This window comes from Saimiri boliviensis, chromosome X (assembly GCF_048565385.1).
Source record: "Saimiri boliviensis isolate mSaiBol1 chromosome X, mSaiBol1.pri, whole genome shotgun sequence".
NCBI lineage: Eukaryota > Metazoa > Chordata > Mammalia > Primates > Cebidae > Saimiri > Saimiri boliviensis.
This window is the reverse complement of record NC_133470.1, coordinates 101,580,165-101,602,067: the sequence shown is the minus strand read 5'-3', so window position 1 is coordinate 101,602,067 and position 21,903 is coordinate 101,580,165. Positions and strand designations below refer to the sequence as shown.

Sequence of the window (21,903 nt, the reverse complement as noted above, 5' to 3'; positions counted from 1 at the left end):
TCAAGCTGGGTGCATTTCTTGTCCTTCAAGATCAACATAATATTTAACCCATCACTCCTCTAAAGTGTTTCCTTTTTTTCAAAAAAAGCCTACAGCACCTGGTGATCCTGGACAGTCTCCCCTCCAAGTACTAACCAGGCCCAACCATGCTTAGCTTCCAAGATCAGACGAGATTGGGCACATTCAGGGTGGTATGGCTATAGATGCATGCTTCCTTCTTGATCATCTCTATTTTAAGGCTAGAGCTAACTCTGTTTCCTAGGAGAGAGAGCTTGATCCTTTCCTTCTACTTCCCTTTACCTATCCCTGAGTCTCACAACACGTTTGTCAGTCTCTCAATTTGATAGGTTAAAATAGTTTATTTTGATCTTTTATGTTATATTCCTTCAAATACATAATCAAGATTAAATATTTTCATATTCCTATTGCTTAGTTGTACTTCTGTTTTCAACTATAGGGAGTAGTTTTTTTTAAAAAAAGAGGAAATGAGGTGGGGCATGGTGGCTCATGCCTGTAATCCCAGCACTTTGGGAGGCCGAGGCAGGTGGATCACAAGGTCAGGAATTCAAGACCAGCCTAGCCAAGATGGTGAAACCCCGTCTCTACTAAAAATACAAAATTTAGCCAGGCATGGTGGCGCGTGCATGTAATCTCAGCTACTCAGGAGGCTGAGGGAGGGAATTGCTTGAACCCGGGAGGCGGAGGTTGCAGGGAGCCAAGATTGTGCCACTGCACTCCAGCGTGGGCAACAGAGCAAGACTCTGTCCCCCCCCCCAAAAAAAAAGAAAAATAAATAAAAATAAAAGGAAATGAGATGTGTCTTTTATCATTCAGTGATGGGTAGCAACTTCAGGTCAGGAGATCAGTTCGAACTAACTCTGAAAGAACATCACCCTAGCCCATTGCTTCCTTACTTCTTTTCCAAACACACTGTAACAATAGACAGCATATTTAAAAAATATTTTTAAAATAGTAGCCACTCTCAAAAGTAAAACAGGAAACCTCTAAGACCCAGAAGCAGAAGGAATGCAGAGCAGTAAATGGGACCTGAGGCTTCACTGCCTTGGAGGCTAGCAAGGGAAACAGGCCTGAGAAGCTAGGAGAGCGATCTAAACTGTAGGCAGGCACTGCATGTGGTAAGGAGCCAGAACTAGGTGTTCTGTATGGATCTAGGAGGTAGAAAAATGTTTCCAACACGAATAAAAATCAGAATATCTTGACCTACCCACCTCGGGTCTCTCCTGAAAGTGAGTCCCCTGCTTAAACCATGGATTGAAACAAAGTGAAACATCTCAATCCCTCTCAATGAAAGACTCTCGATTCCTGATTCTGCACTGTGCTCAGTGCAGGATCTGGATTTGTACCAATATGGCAAAAAAACAAGAAAACCTCAAATGGTGAGTAGGATATGTACACACACAAAATATGCCGCTGGGCCCTCCAGTTAAACTAAACAACACTGAAGACAAAGGAAACATCCTAAAAGTCACTAGAGAGGAAAGACAAATTACCCATAAAAAGAAAAACAACTGGATTGACACCAAATATCCACAACAATGGGTGCCAGAAGACGATGCATCAGTAAGGGTTCAGTTGCAGGAAACAGAAATCACTGTAGCTATTTTAAACAGGAGTTCAATTCAACCATGGACCAGGTGCTTACGAAATTATTTCAAAGGCTGAAAGAGAGGAATGTAGGTTGGACTTCTAAAAAACGCTCCCAGGATACCACAACAGAACTGGCTCACCAAAGTAGGTAACACTAGTACTCAATTCAGATAGTAGGAAATTGGGAGCCCAACCCTGAAACTGTTAACTTCAAGAACACATCCCTGTAGCTGTGATTCAGAGATCAGAAAGCTGCTGTCATATCACAACCACCTTTTGACACCATGAAGCTAGTGACTACACAAAGGAACACTGCAGCAGGAAAATATAAAGTCTACATGACTGTATTCACAAGCAGAAAGACCCAAAGGCGCAGGAAGGTGGCTGCTGCTTCCTATTTATCATTTCAAGGTCACCCAAGAGTACCTAACTGGTGGGATATCATTCATATTCAGAACCTCCAACTACAGGGTAATATGAGAAATATAGATGTGGACTTTTCTGACTATGAAGTCCAGAAAGGTACATTAGGAGATTGGGATGGATATTCAGTCCTTATTTGCCATATGTGTCACAATTAATGTCTTCAAAGCATGACAAGAAACCTGTGAGCCTAGAACTTACGAATAAATGGAACACAGAAGAACTTGAACATTTTACTATTCATTAACTCTTGGTGACAGAATTACTGAAAAAAAATGTATGTTACAAATAAGAACGAGAAACTCGCAAGGAAAGAATGGAAGTCAAGAAATAACAGCAAGTAAATAGTAATTAAAAGTGGTTTAAAAATCTCAACATGCATTGATAGTTAAGCAAACAAGGAAGGAGTAAAAAAAACCATACTTATTGAGAACTTACTTTGTGTCAGGTACTACTTTAAGCACATTACGTATACTAAATAATATAATACCCATCATGACCCTAAAACAGAAACTTATCGCTCTTTATAAACATGAAGAAACGGGCTCAGAGTGGTAAAGAAACTTGCCCAAGGTCGCACACCTGGTGGAGCAAAGATTTGTGCCCAGAGAGTTTTACTCCTGAGTCTGTACTCTCAGTCTGTACTCACACTTATAAAAAGAAGGACGGGGAGAAGGAAACATATGGAGAAGGGGAGGCAAAAAGTTTTCTGTGCACTCATAACAAGCTTATACTAAAATTCAAAACAACAAACATGAGAACTGTGGAAATAGAGTGCCGAGGGAAGATAACACAGGTAAGGCTTTTGTCAGGAAGAGAACTGATCTGCTGAATAATTCGAAAAAATATAATTTTTAGTGTGCATGTTTAAAATTTAAGGTTAGGAAGATTCTGGGAAGGTGGTGGAGTAGGAAGCACTAAAATTCAGTCTCCCCACTGAGACAACAATTACACTGACAGACTCTGAAATAGCTATTTTGGAACTCTGGAATATACCGAAGACTTGCAATTTTCCTGGGGAAGTTTGAAGGTAAAGTGTGTTTAATTTGGGTCAATTTCAGCTTTGTCCATTAGTAGCTACCCATCCAGCAGCCCCAGCCTTGTGGCAAGCACGGTGCCCATGTTAATGGAACAGTTTCCACATAATGTACAGAAGCAGGGGTGAGCAAAAGGGAACTTGCCCTCCCAATATTGCAGATATGTCCTCAGATAGCTGATTGCACCTCCTGATCACAGACTTGAAGACAAAGATGTGGGTGGCCTTTTGTTGTCCCTCTCTCCACTGTTGCAAGTCCTCATCTGGCTGAAGCAACTTCCCAAGATGTAAAGGGTTAGAACCACTTTTCCTTTGCCTTCCTTCGTTTTTCCCCTTTCCCCTTTTGGAAGCCAGAGATTAAAGACTAGGACATTCAAAAACAAGTGCATATATAGAGGAAATTAGAAAGTGACTGCACATGCACAGGGAAAGCTGCAGGCTTAGAAAACACCTGAGAAGATCTTAAGTTTACATCCCAGGCTAATCTTTGGCAAGGAGACAACCTACAGCAATAAAAAGAATCACACTGTCTTCCACAATGGTTGAATTAATTTACATTCCCACCAACAGTGTAAAAATGTTCCTATTTCTCCACATCCTCTCCAGCATCTGTTGTTTGCAGATTTTTTAATGATCGCCATTCTAACTGGTATGAGATGGTATCTCAATGTGGTTTTGATATGCATTTCTCTAATGACCAGTGATGATGAGAACACATGGACACAGGGAGGGGAGCACTACACACTGGGGACCGTTGGGGGGAAATGGGGGAGGAACGGGGGGTGGGGAGGTGGGAAGAGATAGCATGGGGAGAAATGACAGATACAGATGAGGGGACGGAAGGCAGAAAACCACACTGCCATGTGTGTACCTATGCAACAATCTTGCTTGTTCTTCACATGTACCCCAAAACCTAAAATGCAATAAAAAAAAGAAAAAAAAAGAATCACAATAAATAAAAACAATAACAAAAAGCAGCAAACACCAAGGAGGGGGAAGAATCTGATTTCCAAAGTTCTCACATTGTTAGATTCAAATGTCTAATTTTCAACAAAAAATCACAAGGCATAGAAAGATGTGGAGGGGAAACCCCACAAGAGCCGAGGCAAGGGTCTGAAGCCTCAGCATGTTCTCATATAAACATAGAATTAGAAAAGAATTAGAGATATAGTAACATAGTTATTCCTATAAATAAATAATAAATAATTACATAATCATATGTAATCATAGGTATATACATATATACATATAATCATATAATCTTTAAAATAAGTCTCAGGTCAAGAAGTACGGGACTGAAGTGGCATTGGAAAAGAGGTGACCCTAAGGCAAGATGCTCTAAGTCCTCTGTCGCGCCTGCATAAGGGCTGCTGGAGGACATCTCAGCTGTGCGACAGTGTCAGTGCTGTGAAAACGCCCGCCGTTTAGTCAGCTAGGTAAGGAGATGTTCAAGATGGCTGAGACATCTCTTTCCTCGGGGGAGTGAGGAGAAAACTCTGCTCTTCCAAGCTCTTGTGGTAACCTGATGGCTGTCAGGGAGACCCACAGACATCTGGGAACTTAATTGTCTCTATGTGGTGCTGTGCTTCAGTGGTCACATTCCATGTCTACTTTCAAGTTCTGCTTTGGCATCTGGTTCCTCTTTTTCTTAAAAGATAAGAATTAGTAATAGTAACATAAATCTGAGTGACCTTGTTATTTCTTGACAAGTATGAAAAAAGTGCTGACGCCTTAGGTTTTCTCCTCGCCTCGGCTTCTTCAAAGTCTTGGGTCCCTGTCTCCAAGACACGTGATTTACCTGACCCTATCACTGACCAACATTACCTCATCCTACCTACCCTTCCCCCTGCTTTGTACTCAATAAAAGTCAGAGTGTCCAGGCACTCAGGGACACTGCTGGACTCTGTGCTTTGGTTGGCAGTGGACTCCCAGGCCCAAACTCTCTTTCTCTATCTCTGTGTCTTGTGTCTTTTACTTCCACAGTTTCTTGTCTCCACACTAGCAGAGAGGGACTCACTGGACCCTGTAGGGCTGGACCCTACAGAAAGAAACAGGAAAATATGGCACATTCAAGGGAAAAAATCAATCAATCAACAAAAGCAGTCCCTGATCTAGTAGATATGACAGCAGATCTACTAGACAAAGACTGTGAAACAACTCTCCTAAAATTGCTCAAGAAAGATGTGGATAAAATCAAGAAAGTCATGTATGAACAAAATAGAAATTTCAAGAAAGAGATGGAAAGCCTAAGAAAGAAACCAAAAATAAACTGTGGCATTGAAAAGTACAAAATCTGAAATAAAAAATTCAGCAGAGGGGTTTAAAGGTAGAGTTGAGCAGCCAAAAGAAAGAACCAGCAATCCTGAAGATAGGAAAATGGAAATTATCAAGTCTGAGGAACAGGTAGATAAAAGATTGAAAGAAGGATGAACAGATCCTCAGGGACCTGTGGACACCACCAAGCCAATCAGGATATGCCTAGGGGAAGTCCAAAAAGGAAAAGAGATAGAGAAAGGGGCAAATAAAATATCTGAAGAAATAATGGCTAAAAACTTGCCAAATGTGATGAAAGACATGAATATAAACCTCCAAGAATCTCAATGAATGCCAAGTAAGATGAATTGAAAGATACCCAAACTAGGGCACCTTATTATGCAACTTTCAATAGACAAAGACAGAAAAATTTTGAAAACAGCAAGAGAAAAATGACTCATCACATACGAGTCATCCTCAATGAAACTGTCAGTTAATTTCTTTTTGGAAACTTTAGATGCCAGAGGCTGTGGGCTGATATATTCAAAGCACTAAAAATATGTTGACCAAGAATGCTATATCTGGCAACACTATTCCTCAAAAGTGAGGGAGAAATTAAGATATTCCCAGATAAATAAAAGCTAATAGTTTGTTAGCACTACACCTGACCTGCAAGAACTGCTCAAGAGATTTCTGCAAAGTGAAATGAAAGGATACTAGATAGGAACTCAAAGCTGTATGAAGAAATAAAAATTCCCTCCACTCCTTTCCTCATCATCCCCTCTACTCTCTCCTCCCTCCCTTTCTCTACCTTCTCCTCCCCTCACCTTCATCCTTCCTCTTCCTTCTTCTTCCCTCAGCTACCCCCTGCCTCTGCTTCCCTCCTCTCCTGTCCCCATCCCCTCCCCGCTCAGCCCCCATCCTGCTCCTCCCATCGCTGTGGTCACATGGGCACACCACTGGATTTAAGTTTAATCTGCCTGGTGCTCAACACAGTAGCTTGGCTGTGGGGCGTGCTGACTAAGCTAGTCTTGGGGTCCTGGAGAAGGGGGCTGGAGGGGTGCCCACAGCCACCCCACCGCCGCATTAGTTTTGGGCTGGCAGGGACACAGGAGGCCCAGCTGACACTGGAAACAGTTATCCAGACACTGGATAGCAAAGTCTTGTGCCAAGAGAAGTGCTTGGTCACGTGGGACCTGGCCCAGGACATTGAGCCGGTCAGCCTGCCTGCCCGCATTAGGTAGATCATCACCCGCAACCTCTCCCGGCCTGAGATCCCAGTCCCACTGCAGGCCACAGAGATGACACCATTGCTGTCTCTGCAGGAGGAGAACCAGCTGATACATCAGCAGGAGCTGTCCCACATGGAGGACCTGCTGGCCCAAAGCAGAGCCAAACGATGAGCCTTCCATTATGTACAATGTGCTGGAGCCTGGGGAGCTGGAGACCCAGGAGCCCAGGGGACTGGTAGGGCAGAGCATGGAGTTGTGGAGGCAGCTGCAGGAGGAGCAGGCCTCTTACAGGCACAAGCTGCAGGCCTACCAGGAGGGCCAACAGCGACAGGCCCAGCTTGTGCAGCGGCTGCAGGCCAAGATTCTCCAGTACAAGAAGAGATGCAAGGAGCTGGAGCAGCAGCTGCTGGAGAGGTCCAGAGAGCTGGAGCAGCAGCCGCTGAGGGGCACAGAGCACAGCCAATACCTGGAGAGAGCCCTCATCTGGCTGGAAGAGGAGCAGCAGAGGAGTGCTAGCCTAGCCCAGGTGAATGCCGTGCTCTGACAGCAGCTGGATCAGGCAGGCTCAGCCAACCAGGCTCTGTGAGGACATATGAAAGGTGACCAGTGATTGGACACATGCAGCCACAAGGAGCTGGAGCAGCGGGAGGCGGCATGGAGGCTCAAGGAGGAGTCCTCCAATGCTTACTTTTGCAACGAGCACAGTCGCGTGCTACTCCTCTGAAGCCAGTGGTGGGGATCCGGTGGCTGGTCAGCAAGGTGAAGATGTCCACTGAGAGAGACCTGCTGCAGCTAGAAAGGGGGCTGGCTGGGCTATCATGCCCTGTCCAGTAGGCGGGCCTGCTACTGAGCACCAACCTGCGGCCGGCGGAGAGCTGGCCCAAAGCCACCTTGGAGAAGCAGGCCCTGCTGCAGGCCCAGCTGGAGGAGCAGCTGAGGGACAGGGTGCTCTGCAAGAAGGAGTTAGACCAGCAGCAGATACAAAGTGATCTGGACAAGGACAACCTCAGTGCCAGAGTGACAGAGCTGGCCCTGGCAGTGGAGCCTCTTCAGAAGCAGAATCTGGAGAAGGATCAGGTTAACAAGGCCCTCACCAAGAAGCCTGAGGCCCTGGAATCCCTGCGGCGACAGAAGCAGGTGGCCCTCGAGACAGAGGACGGAGAAGGGCTGCAGAAGACCCTGAGGGACCTGGCACAGACGGTCCTGTTGGACACTGAGAGCGGAGTCCGGCTGAGCGACTGCAAGCGCACAGCGGATGCGTTGGAAGGCAGCCTGCAGAAGCTCTCCGGATAGCAGATCCCATCCCCATCGCAGCGCTCCTCGCTGGGCTGTGGCCATTAGTCCCGCTGAGGCCCGTCTCTGGCCAGGTCAAAATCCGCCTTGCTCGCCCTGATCCATTCCGCCCCGCACAAGGGCCAACTGCAGGTCCAGGACACGTGCAGGTGCTATGAGACAAGCCAGGACCTGCTGGCCACCCTGGGGAAACAGCTTAGCGACAGTGAGGGTGAGTGGCGGGCCCTAGAGGAACAGCTGCACCACCTGTGGGACAAGACCAATGGTGCCATGCAGGCCCACGAGGACACCCAGTGCAAGGTACAGCGGCTGCGAAGCGCCAATTAGCTCCTGAGCGGGGAGAAGAGCACCCTGGTCCACAGCCTGCAGGTGGCCCAGCAGCAGTCCGAGGAACTGCGGCAGGAGTGGGAGAAGCTGCAGGCTGCCCAGGAAGAGCTGTGGTGTTGGACCGGCTGGAGGAAGAGCAGGAGCGCACGATGCAGTATGCTACAAGGGTGCACCAGGAGCTTGAGCGCACTATAAACAGCTAGAGCAGCTGGAAGAGAAGCGCTGAGGCCTGGCCAAGGAGCTGGTTGGGGTGAGGGAGGCGCTGAGCTGCGCCACTCTGCAGCGAGACACACTGCAGGCCGAGAAGGACGAGGTGGCTGAGGCGCTGACCAAGGCTGAGGCTGGCCGCCTGGAGCTCGAGCTCTCCATGATCAAGCTGGGGGCAGAGGAGGCCTCCCTGCAGGACTCCCTGTCCAAGCTGAGCGCCCTCAATGAGAGCCTCACCCGGGACAAATTGGATCTGAACAGCCTTGTCACCCAGCTGGAGGAAGAAAAGGCAGCCCTGCAGGGCCGGCAGCGGCAGGCGGAGCAGGAGGCCACAGTGGCGCAGGAAGAGCAGGAGGCTGCTGAAGGAGCTGCGGTTGGAGCAGGAGGTGGCGGGACAGGTCCTGGAGGGCGCCCTACGAGTGTCGGAGCAGGTCCACGAAGCTCTGGAACAACAGTTCCCCACGCTGCGTCATAAGCGTAGCCGGCTGCAGGAGCAGCTACCCCAGCTCTCCCGGCAGCTAAGCCTGCGGGAGCAGGAGCTGGAGCAAGCCCGGCAGTAGGCACAGCGGCAGGTGGAGGCGCTGGAGCGAGCGGCCTGGGAGAAGGAGATGCTAGCCAAGGAGCTTACTGGCCCGGCCATGAAACTGGCGGCCGTGGAGCATGAAGGCAGGACCGTGTCAGAGAAGGCCACAGGACTGCGCTTGGAGAAAGAAGCCCTGGAGGGCAGCCTGTTTGAGGTGCAAAGGCACCTGGCTCAGCTTGAGGCCTGCCGGGAGCAGCTGGAAGCCGATGGGCAGGCCCCGCTGCTGGCCAAGGGGACCCTGACTGTGGAACTGGCGGGTCTGTGGCAGCAAATAATAGCTACACAGGAGAAAGTCAGTCTAGACAAGGAGCTGATGGCCCAGAAGCTGGTGCAGGCTGAGCAGGAGGCCCAGGCTCCTCTGCGGGAGCAGCGGGCAGCCCACACGGAGGACTTGCAGCGTGAAAAGGAGGCAGCATGGCGGGAGCTGGAGGCCCAGCGGGCCCAGCTGCAGAGTCACCTGCAGCGCCAACAGGAGGAGCTGTTGTCCTGGCTGGAGGCCGAGAAGGAAGAGGTGAGCGAGAAGATCGCTGTCCCGCAGCAGGAGCATGACGAGGGCCTCGACCTGACCTAGAGCAAGAAGCAGCAGGCCTTGTCTCTGAAGGAGTGAGAAGGCGGTGCTGTCAGAGAAGTTGATGGATACAGGACACAGTCTGGCCACCGTCCTCTGGATATGGAGTGGCAGAAACCAGATGCCCAGAGCCGGCAGGAGTAGGACCAGAGCACCGTGAGAGCTCGGATGTCTGAGATGCTGGACGTACTGGCCCATCTGAAGGAGGCTGCTGTGACCCACGCCCAGGAGGTGAGGAGGCTGCAAGAGCAGGTGAGACCTGGGCAAGCAGCCGGACTCCTGTCTTCGTGAGGCAGAAGAGCTTCAGACCCAGCTGTGCCTGCTGGAGGATGCCCGTGATGGGCTTCGGCAGGAGATTCTGGAGGGCCACCACAAGCTGCGTGAGAACCAGGAGGGCCGCGAGGTACAGTGCCAGGAGTGGGGCAAGCTGTGGCGCAGCCTGGTTAGGGCACCAACAAGCGTGAGGCTCTGCGGTGCTCCAATGAATAGCTGAGATTCGCAGTGAAGCAGGCAGAGAAAGAGCGCATCAGCCTAAAGTTTGCCAATGAGGACAAGGAGCAGAAGCTGGCACTCTGAGAGGAGGCACAAGCAGCACTGGGCAAGGAGGCCTGGGAGCTGCGGACTGGGCTGCAGGAGGTGCAGTGTTCACAGCTGGAGGCTCAGTGGGAGCTGCAGGAGCTCTGGCATCAGATGAAGATGCTGGACAGTGAGAACACCAGGCTGTGCCAGGAGCAGGCGGAGCTGCAGAGCCGCCTGGTGCTGGGCCAGTGGGCAGAGAAGGAGAGCCGACAGGAGACCCTGGGCCTCCCGCAGAGGCTTCTGCAGGGCGAAGCCAGCCTGGAGGCGATGCAGGAGAAGCTCCAGGTACTCCAGTGGAAGCTGCAGGAGCAAGAAGGTGATTTCCGGTCCCGTGAGCCAGGCCTGCTGGGCTCCCTGGAGGAGGCGCGCGCACCACAGAAAAACAGCAGCTGGACCACACCTGCGGCCTGGAGCTGAAGGTGGAGTCGGCGCGGGCCCAGGCTGCAGAGCAGGGCCTGCGACTGAGCGTGGCTGAGGACCAGGCACAAGGCCTGGAGGCTGAGCTGGCCCGCATGGAGGTGCAGTGGCATGCGGTAGAGGCCTAACTGGGTGGCCTGCGCTCGGCTGGCTCTGTGCTGGGGCCTCGGCCTTGATCTCACACCCAGCCCAGCCCCGCGACCGATGCCCGGCTCCCCAGCTTGGGACGCGCTCCGCCTGAGGAAGTGGGGAAGGGCTCAGCAGCTCCAGCACCTTAGAATGCAGCCCTGGGTCCTGGCCACCATCTGCAGGACCTACCACCTCCCGGAATCCTCCACACCTGGTCCCAGAGGCAGTGCTCGGGGCCCTCTGAGAATTCTTCCAGTAGCTGCGGAGTGCCCAGAGAGAACCGGACAAACTGCAGATCCAGAACAGTAGTACCCTAAATCGCCAGCTGGCCAAGATGGAGGCCGAGAGGGACACCGCAACCTCGAGAGCCAGGCAGCTAGAGAAGGCAGTGGCTGAGAGTGAGGAAGCCCGGCGCAGTGTGGATGGGCTGCTGAGCAGAGTCCAGGCGGAGTTGGTGCTGCAGGAGGAGTGTGCGGTTCAGTGAGCTGGAGCACCACGCCACGCTGGACCAGGTGGCCACACTGGAGAGAAGCCTGCAGCCACCAAGAGCGAGCTCCGGGCCAGCCAAGAAAAGATTACCAAGACGAAGGCCAAGGAGACGAAGCTGGAGGGCGACAAGCTGTGCCTGAAGGAGGTGCTGGACGCCTCCGAGAGCCGCACCGTCAAGCTGGAGCTGCAGCGGCCCTAGCTTGAGGGGGAACTGCAGCGCAGCTGCCTGGTCCTGAGAAACCGCGAGGCCTGGGCCCACGCCCTCCAGGATCGGGTGGCCTCCATGCAGAGACAGGTAGCAGACAGCGAGGTGAGCGCAGGGACCCTGCAGCTGACAGCGGAGCGGCTGAACCGGGCCCTGGCACAGGTGGAGGAAAGCAAGGGGGCCTGGCAGGTCAAGGTGTTGGGCCTGACAGAGGCCCTGGCCCAGAGCAGCACCAGCCTCAACAGCACCCAGGACGAGAACCTGCATCTACAGAAGGCTCTGACTGCCTGTGAACATGAGCGCCCAAGTGCTCCAGAAATGGCTGGACGCTGTCGGGCAGGCACTGTCGGAGGCACGGAAGCAGAGCAGCTCCCTGGGTGAGCAGGTGCAGACGTTTCCAGGCAAGGTGGCTGACCTGAAGCTGCAGCGGGCAGAGCCGGAGGGCCAGCTACAACACTTTCAGAAGGTGCTGTGGCAGTGGCAGGAGGGCAAGGCTGCAGCCCTGCACACAGTCCAGAAGCTGCAGGACAAGCAGAGGCTGCTGCAGGAACGCCTGGGCAGCCTGTAGTTCACCCTGGCTCAGCTGGAAGCCAAGAAGCAGGAGGTGGAACGCTCAGCCCTGCAGCTGAAGAAGGACCTCGTGGCCCTCAGGAGGACACTAGACAAGGTGGAGTGAGAGAAGCTTTGCAGCCATGAGGACACAGTGCCCCTGAGCTCAGAGAAGGGCAGCCTGGACTGGACCCTCATGGGGGCTGAGCTAAAGCTGGCCAAGGCCCAGAGGCAGATCCAGCAGCTGGAGGCACAGGTGGTGGCGCTGGAGCAGAGCCACAGCCCAGCCCAGCTTGAGGTGGAAGCACAGCAGCAGCTGGAGCTGCAGCAGGAGGTGGAGGCTTGTGCAGTGCCCAGGCACAGGCTGAACACACCCTAGAGGCACAAGAGCTGGCCACCACCAGAGGGTACACGGGCTGGAGGAGCCGGTGTCCACACTGAAAGGACAGTTGCAGCAGGAGCTTCGAAGTTGCTCAGCATCCTTCTCCTCACCCTTTGGCCCCCCAGAGAAATGAGCCCCTACTGACAACTGGTGAGTGGCCCTGTACCCGGGACAGAGGAGGGCCCTCCTCTTGGACAGCCCACCCAGAGCCCCGTCCCTTGGGGGCCTCGAGCTGGGGTGGGATGAAGAGGAAACCTGCTGGCAGTACTGAGGAGGGGTACTCCAGCTCCAGGCCTGGAGAGGCTTTCCAGCATCGCCTGCGGGCCCCACCTGAGGTCAGCCCCCCTCTTCCAGGATGAGCTGCTGTAGATGATACAAGGTCCTCCTTGAGAGGCTGAGCTGTAGCCAGTGTTGGGGAGAGCTTGTCTCTGGTCAGCCCTGGAGCATGGGCTCGTGGGAAAGAGGAGGGGGACCAGTCTCAGGGCAAGAGTCAGAGGCCCAGACTTCCAGAGATCTCTCTGCCTTAGTTCAGAGTGTGTGTGTGTCAGGAAATTCCTCAGAGAGTTCAGAGTCCTTGTCCTGTATTTTTACACCTTTTTACAGTGTTAACTGTTCAGAACTGTTTTCTGTAACAAGAAGACTTCCTTTTCTAAAAACAAACAAAAAACACAACTCAATAAGTACATGGGCAATTATAAAATATAGCATTATTGCAACAATTTGTAACTCTACTTTTTGAATTGTGCATGACTTAATAAGAGACTAATACATTTTTTAAATTAGTAGTCTAAAAGTCTAAAAGCTTGTATCATTGTAACTTTGGTTTGTAACTCCAAACTTTGTTTCCTACTTAACTTTAAGAAATGAATGAATTTAAAAGAATTCTTAGTTTATGTTCTCGGGAATACAATGTGTAAGGATGTAAGTGTCATATTAACAACTAAAAGGAGTGAAAACAAAGTTGCAAATACACAGAGTTTTTATATGTTATTGAGGTTAAACTGGTATAAATTCAAATTACAGTGTTATAACTTTAGGATGTTAAATGTATTCCCCATGGTAAGCACAAAGAAAGTAACTTTACTATATGTACAAAAGGAAATAAGAAAAGAATTAAAACTGCTCACTACAAAAGAATCAGCACAAAAGAAGATAGTAATGCAAGCAATGAGGTCCCCCCAAAAACTATAAAGAATAGTAAAAACGAGTGTCAAAATGTCAGAAGTCTTTCCTTATTCTTAATTACTTGAAATGTAAATTGATTATGCTCTCCATTCAAAAGGCAGAGATAAGTAAGCTGGATAAAAACACACGATCCAAATATATTCTTTCAACTATCAACAGAGTAAACGGACAACGTACATAATGGGAGAAAATATTTGCAAACTATGTATCTGAAAAGATGCAATATCCAGAATCTATAAGGAACTCAAACAAATCAACAAGCAAAAGCCAAACAACCTTATGAAAAATGGGCAAAGGACACAGACATTTCTCCAAATAAGACATATGAGTGGTAAAGAAGCATACAAAAAATGCTCAATATTATTAATCATTAAGGAAATGCAAATTAAAAACACAGTGAGATACCACGTCACACCAGTCAGAATGACTATTATCACAAAGTCAAAAAATAACAGATGCTGGGCTGGGCACAGTGGCGCGGGTCTGTAATCCCAGCACTTTGGGAGACCGAGGCAGGCGGATCACAAGGTCAAGAGATCAAGACCATCCTGGTCAACATGGTGAAACCTCGTCTCTACTAAAAATACAAAAATTAGCTGGGCGTGGTGGTGCATACCTGTATACCAGCTACTTGGGAGACTGAGGCAGGAGAATCGCTTGAACCCAGGAGGCAGAGATTGCAGTGAGCCGAGATCATGCCACTGCACTCCAGCCTGGTGACAGAGTGAGACACTGTATCAATAAAATAAAATAAAATAAAATAAAATAATAAAATAAAAACAGATGCTGGTGAGGATGCAGAATGAAGGGAATGCTTATATACTGCTGATGGGAATATAAATTAGTTCAGCCACTGTGGAAAGCAGGCTGAAGATTTCTCAAAGAACTTAAAATAGAACTGCCATTTGATCCAGCAATCCCATTACTGGCTATGTACCCAAAGGAATATAAATCATTGTACCGTAAAGACACGTGTATGGGTATGTTCACTCCAGCACTATTCACCATAGCAAAGACATGGAATCAACCTAAATGCCCATCAATGGTAGACTGGATAAAGAAAATGTGGTACATTGGCACCATGGAATACTACACAGCTGTAAAAAGAATGGCATCATTGCCCTTTGAAGCAACATGGATGGATCTGGAGGCCATTATCCTAAGCGAATTAATACAGGAACAGAAAACCAAATACTGCATGTTCTCATTTATAAGCGAGTGCTAAACATTGAGTACACCTGGACGCAGAGAAGGGAATGATAGACATTGGGGCTTATTTGAGGATAGATAATGGGAGCAGGGTGATGATCAAAATCTACCTATGAGGAGTTATCCTGATTACCTCGGTGACAAAATTAGCTGTGCATCAAACCCCTGTGACACACAATTTACTCATGTAAAATACCTGAACACAATACCTTGAACCTAAAATAAAAGTTGAAAACTATATGTGTATATATATATATAATATATATATGTGTGTGAATATATATATATATATATACAGATGCATAAAATATGTATATGTGTGTGTGTGTGTGTGTGTGTGTGTGTGTGTGTCTACTTTCTAAAAGAGACTCATTTTGGATCCAAAGACACAAATGGATTGAAAGTGAAAGGATGGAAAACTATATGACATGCAAATAGTAAACAAAAGAGAGCAGGAGTGATTATGCTAATATCACACAAAATAGACTTTAAATCAAAAAAGAATTCAAGAGACAAAACCATTATATATAAATAAATGGTTCAGTACAGCAAGAAGATATGACAATTATATACACATTTACATACCTAATAACAGACCATCAAAATATATGAAGCAGATATTGACAGAATTGAAGGGTTCCTGTATTTTCATGGCATTTCTTTCTCACTTGTAGTAAATACACTTTTAACTCATCCTACGACTTTCCTGCTCCTGCGATTCCTGCACCATTTAGGAAGACCAGTATGTTGTTTCACTGAGGGTGAGGTGATTAAGAACCCTGCATTTGAAATTATGGCAACAAGCCTCAAGGTTGACATTTCCAGGAAGCAAATATTCAAAGTGTAGTACTGCTGGACCAGCCCTAGAAAAGCAAATGGATTCTGGACTTTGCTATTTAAAGGATGAAGGAAAATTATTCACCTGTGCAACCACTGCACCCCAGGTGCAGAAGTAATTCACTCATTTTGGTGAGGATGTCTGTGAAACACTAGCTGTGATTGAATCACCACCTGACTAGGCTTACCATAATTCACTGTTACTCTCAAAGAACATTCTTCTACATCAACCAAAGCGGAGAATTAAATGAGGAGATGGTAGAACTCATGACCCATGCATCTCTCAAGTCCAAAGGCAGCCGTCTCTGTAATTCCCACAGCTTATGGGGCTGCTTTTGAATGATGACTTTCACAGGGACCTGGAACTGTCACAGTGAAAGCCTAAAATCTACAGGATATTCACACCTACTATGTTCCTGTAAAATGGAAAACTAACCACTGGATGCTTGAAAGGTCTAAGTAAACTTGCAAAGCAATTTCAGAACCAAACTTTGTTTGTTCACTGAGCAGGAGATTATGGGAGAATTATGAACCCCAGGACTGGAAGGGAGCTCACAGACACTTTCCAGTGATGCCTGAAGATCTGAATATATCCCTTCCCCTAGGTTGCAGTTATCTGGCTAAGTCTCTGTTTGAGGAAGAAAGGAAAACGTTTCATCAGGTGTATTTGTAGGATTTTAGTACCATCGTAGCCCATGGGTAAGTAGCTTCCCCTTCCTTCAGAGGGCTCTGATTTGCCCCCTAATTCATGTATGGAGTTGGACTGCACTTCTCCCAAAAGTAGATCTTCGGCCACTTTCACGCTTATGTGTACCAGATCTGGAGACGTGCTTGGTAAGCTATCAAGTGAAATCTTAATGGATTGCTCAACAATTTTATTCCTAGAAAATAAGTCATGAATTACCCACACTTAAGCATTATTGTTGGCCAGATCACCCATTTATTGAATTTAACAACATTTAATCTGCCCTTAATATATGCCAGGCACTTTTCTAAGTGCTTTGTGATGCATTAAGGAGAAAAACAGACCCAAGTAAGTCCTGGCATAACAAATTATATAGGTAAATATAAGATAAAAAAGGCTATGGAAAAATAAAAACAGTATAAGGGGGACTCAGAATTGAAGTCACATTGTAACTTTAAATCATGCTTTTAACACGTTGGCTCTGCTGCTTCTTCAGTTAAATCTTTTCCTCTGATGGTGCCTTCAGGGCTGCCCCAGGCCTCTGCCATCCTATAATGCACTCCTGGTAATAGAAAACAAGGAATTAGGGTTAATTGTTGTGTGTTTCCAACAATTCCCTACCTACAGTCACTTGCCAGCTTTAGCACACTTTATCATTGATAAGGCACTTCACTAAAGTGGCTTCATGGTCCAAGTGAACTAGCCAGTATCTTAATTAAATTTACCAGAAAAGTCATGTGTAAAATATTGTTAGGTTTACTAAGCTAAGCTTTTCAATTAAACTAGGCCCTTTACTGCCCACAGAAGAGAAGATGAACCAAGAATAAGTGTTTTATTATTACAACCTTTACACTGGGGTAATAGAAACTGCTTTCCAAATATAGCAGGATTGAATGCTCTCGACCATGACCACATTGACAATATCGTATCTTTGAGGTATGTATCCATCAGGAAGTTTCAGAGAATCCAAGGTGAAAAGGATACTATCATCTATCACCCCATTTCTTCCATGTAGACTAGTAATGCAGACCTGCAATTATAAATGGTAGAAATGATTATGTAAAAGCATAGTACACTTTAACTGGCCCTGAACCTCCTCACTCTAATCTTCAAGTCACTCCATCTCCATCAATGATTCCCAAGATGTTTGGCACACTGGCAACCTCAGGGGTACTTTATAAAAATAATTATACCCAGATCACATTTTAAGCCAATTAAATCAGAATCTCTGGGAATTCTGATTTACTAGTGCCAGGCATTATTCTGCATTAGACCTAGGGGCCTAGGTCTCTGTTGAGAAGCTCTGCTCTGAATACTACACACAATGTCCATAAAGCTCTGTAGTTAAGGTTGAGACAGTGAATGGGATTGAATGAGAAAGGAATATGGCAGTAAGTAGACTATCAATTTTTCCCTGCTTCCTCTGTCACATTCCAAGCTCACTATTTCATCCGTACCTTTTTTCAAAATGAATTTCTTTCTCATTTTCAGGCTCCACTACCCAAATCATACCCAGCATTTACTGGAAAGCTCAAATCCCACAACCCACTCCATTCATTCTTTCCCAACAATTTTCTGGCATACAGAGTTTTCTGGCATACAGTTTTTCTTCCTATCGTTCTCAGAACATCCTAATAACATTAAAATACCAAATATACTATATAACTTAGAACTTATGTACATGGTCTACATGATTTTCTAATTATTTTCTTTTTGGAGTCCTGCCGTTTCAATAAGAAAACAGGCTACTTTTGGTAAAAAACAAATATGTTTTCTCATATTTTCTAGATTTCCCAGCACACCCAACAGACTTCTGGGCATAAAAATTATCACTAAAGGGAGGTTTCAAAGAAACTAATGACAAGTCCAACATGGAAATAAATTACCTCATCCACATGCTTACAGCTCATGGGCTTCACTGCGCATGGCTTGATGATTGAGGTGCTGGCTGCATGTAATACTCAACTTCTAATCAGTCCTCCTTATAAGGCACAAAACCTAAAGTGGCCATGAGAAATTTGAGTGTCATTATATATTAATTTAGATTATGTTAAATCTCACACATTACTTTGGGACATTGTAATACCCTAAAATAGCTTTTAGTAGATCCAAGGTACGTTTTGCACATGTTTAAACAGACACCTTGCAAATCTGTCAGAAAAGAAATTGATAATCCTTTAGACATTGATTCTCCTTTACTGATTTAACAAAGTTAAATGGAGAAAAAGTGTGAACTTTTCATCACAGCCAATCTAAGGGAGAAACACAGGAGTTATTAAACAATTGGTCATGTTCACAAGTCCTTAGTGAGAAGTGGTCAAGTACATAGGTAAGAGCAAAAGTTTGAACCTGGCTACCTGTGTTAAAGTCTTGACACTGCCACTTACTCAGTCTGCAAATAGTCAAGGCACTTAATCTCTCTGTTCCTCAGTTTCTTCATCTATAAAATGAGAAGCAGAGTAATAGTCCTGATGACATAGAAGTATTGTGATAATTAATTGGTATATTTAGAGCTCATAGAATAATGCCTGGCACTAGTAACCACCAAATAAATGTTGAACGGTATTAGTGGTAGAAAAAATTACGTAAAATCATAGTACACTGTAACTGGCTCTGCACCTCCTCACTCTGGCTCTAACCTAATACTAGGAAATATTGCCACTGTAAGAATAAATCAATTCCTTAGGTGTTTTGTTCAGTTGATAAACCCTTTTTTTTTTTTCCTTTTGAAATGGAATTTCGCTCTTGTTGCCCAGGCTGGAGTGCAATGGTGCAATCTCAGCTCATGGCAACCTCTGCCTCCTGGGATCAAGCGATTCTCTTGCCTCAGCCTACCAAATCCCCGGGATTACAGGCGCCTGACAAAACACCCGTCTAATTTTTTCTGCATATATATATATATATATATATATATATATATATATATATATTCTTAGTAGAGACGGGGTTTCACCATGGTTACCAGGCTGGTCTCGAACTCCTGACTTCAGGCTATCCACCCACCTCAGCCTCCTAAAGCACTGGGATTATAGGTGTGAGCCACTGTGCCGGCCCTGAACTCTTAAATATGTATATTACACTACATTTATAAACAAATGGTTTAAAATGGAATTTTACAATAAGTTAAAAGTGAGTCGAAGGATATAAACATCAAGGATCTGGAGGAACTAGAAATCTCAAATACTGCAGGTGGGAGTGGAAATGGTCGCACCATTTTGGAAAACGGGCAACATCCACAATGTTAAACATTTCCTTGCCTTACTACCCAACATTATAAATGACACAAGACACATGTCTTGGACCATTTCTCTTTTTCTCTTTTAATATATATACATTTCTTTGGTGTGACTTTATATAAAATCTGGGGGATAACTTCAAAATGTGTATACCTCTGGCACTAACTAACCTCAGATTTAATTACCCACATGTCTACACAAATTTAACACGACTAAAGCTGAGTTCTTGCTATTCTTCTTATGCACCCAATTTTTCTCCTCTCAGATTTCCACATCTCAAACTGGCACTTCCATCCTTACCACTTCCCACACCAAGAACTTTGCAGTTACAGGCAGGAATAAGTGACATCAGCAAGACAGCAGAGTAGGAGATCCCAGCCTTTTTTTCCTCCAAAAAAGAACAACAACTGGACAGACATCCATGAACAAAAATAGCTCCAGAAGAGCACAAGAGTTCACTTAAGAAAGTCTAGCAGCACAGTGGAAGAAAAAAAACTGAGAATAGTTGCATTAAAAAGGCAGGATGGGCCAGGTGCGGTGGCTCATGCCTATAATCCCAGCACTTTGGGAGGCCGAGGCAGGCGGATCACGAGGTCAGGAGTTCAAGACCAACCTGGCCAACATGGTGAAACTTCGTCTCTACTAACCATACAAAAATTAGCCAGATATGGTGACACATGCTTGTAATCCCAGCTACTTGGGAGGTTGAGGCAGGAAAATCACTTGAACCCAGAAGGCAGAGGTTGCAATGAGCCGAGATCATGTCATTGCACTTGAGCCTCGGTGACAGAGCAAGTCTCCGTCTCAAAAAAAAAAAAAAAAAAAGGAAGGACAGTGACAGTTTCATTTTACCTGCATCATCCCATCCCTCAGCTGACACAGAGAGAATATTCCCTAGCTCGTGAGTTTCTCTTACAGGGCAGGATGAGCATTTGACTTCCTCAGCCCTCATGACACTCCATGGGACTGATCTGCTTCAGTTTCGCCCCACTCTGAATGTTGGGAAAACTGGCAGTTTAGATGCTTGGAGTTGGTTAGGAACAAAGAAAATGGGTAGGGGTTATCAGTGTCTAGATGCGGGAGGAGCCACTGTGATGCCCAGTAGTCTGCTTTGCACAGGACTCCAGCGGCCTTCTTTAATGAAGACCTTAACAGCCCTTGAAGCCTTTTGCTGCTGAGGAATCTCAGCATTGCTGCAGTGGACAACCATTGCCCTGAGGGCCGTGAAGTTTTTTACCTTCGCAGTCCCCATCTGCCAGAGTCACCGCCCTTCTTCTCCCCCTACTCCTGGAACATCCCCAGCTGCTGCTGCTGTGGACACTCCAGCCCAGTGATCCCACACATTCACCTTGCATGTGTGCACAATCAGCCTGGGCCTGTGCTACTACATGTGTGTCTGACTGACTCTGTAGTTGTATGTGTTCATGCACAGCTGGCCCTGACTCCAGTTGCCAACCCCTACCATCACATTCATGTCTGCAGCTGGTTCCTGCAACACGTGTACAACACCAAAAGCTCTCGTGGTCCCTGCAGCTGTGCATGTGCACACAGCTGACCAACCCCTGTTGCCAGGCTGCACAGTCCTACACATGCCTGTAGCTGACCCATGGAACTGTGCATGTACTGGCCACCATTTGTGGTCTCCATTGCTGTGCATACACAAGAAACCGACCTTGACTCCTGACTCCTGTCTCCAGCCCTTACTGTCATGCTCACATCCACAGATAACCCCTGCAGCAGTGTACATGAATGCCGCCAGCTCTGGTTCTGTGCAGCTGTGCACATGCACATGTCAACCCAACCTCCATTACTGGCCACCCATCATACTTGTGCCTGCAGATGGCTCCTACAGCTGCACACATGCTCTCCAACAGCACTGGCCTGCAGCTATGCGTGCACTTGCAGCTGGCTCCACCAGCTGGTGCCTGCCCTCACTACCATGCTTACACATGCGACAAGTCCCTGCAACCATGCACTGGCATGCCACCAGACCCAAATCCCGTACCTGTGCACATGCAAGCCACCAGCCCTCACCACCACATGAGTAACTGCAGTCAGACCCTGCTGCCATGCATGTGCCTGCAGCAGAGCATGTGTACACCACCAGTCCTGGATCCAGACTGCCTGGGTTTCAGTTCCTACATGTACCATCTGCGTAAGCCTGCATACATCTCTTAACCTCTCTGACCCTGTTTTCCTGTTAAACAAAGATAGTTAACAATTTCTGCATGATTTCTTCGGTGAGAGTTAATGGACACATACATATCAACTGCTTAGAACTGTGAGTGCCTTGCATAGGTTAGAATGTAAATGCTGTTGCTATCATTATATCTGCATATGAAGAGTCCTTAAATTACCACTATTATTATATAACTTCATCATTATCATCAACATAATGAGCAGCAGCATCTGCAGATTCTTAAACATCTCACCAGAGCACTAAAAGATATCAGGAATTTAAGTCTAGCCCC

General features: G+C 47.1%; 2 pseudogenes; one reads left to right on the top strand and one right to left on the bottom strand.

Moving 5' to 3' along the window:
* Positions 1-86: 86 nt before the first annotated feature.
* Positions 87-205, bottom strand: LOC120361988 (5S ribosomal RNA; annotated as a pseudogene).
* Positions 206-6,267: 6,062 nt separating this feature from the next.
* On the top strand, positions 6,268-12,413 carry LOC101037125 (rootletin-like; annotated as a pseudogene).
* The last annotated feature ends 9,490 nt before the right edge of the window (positions 12,414-21,903 follow it).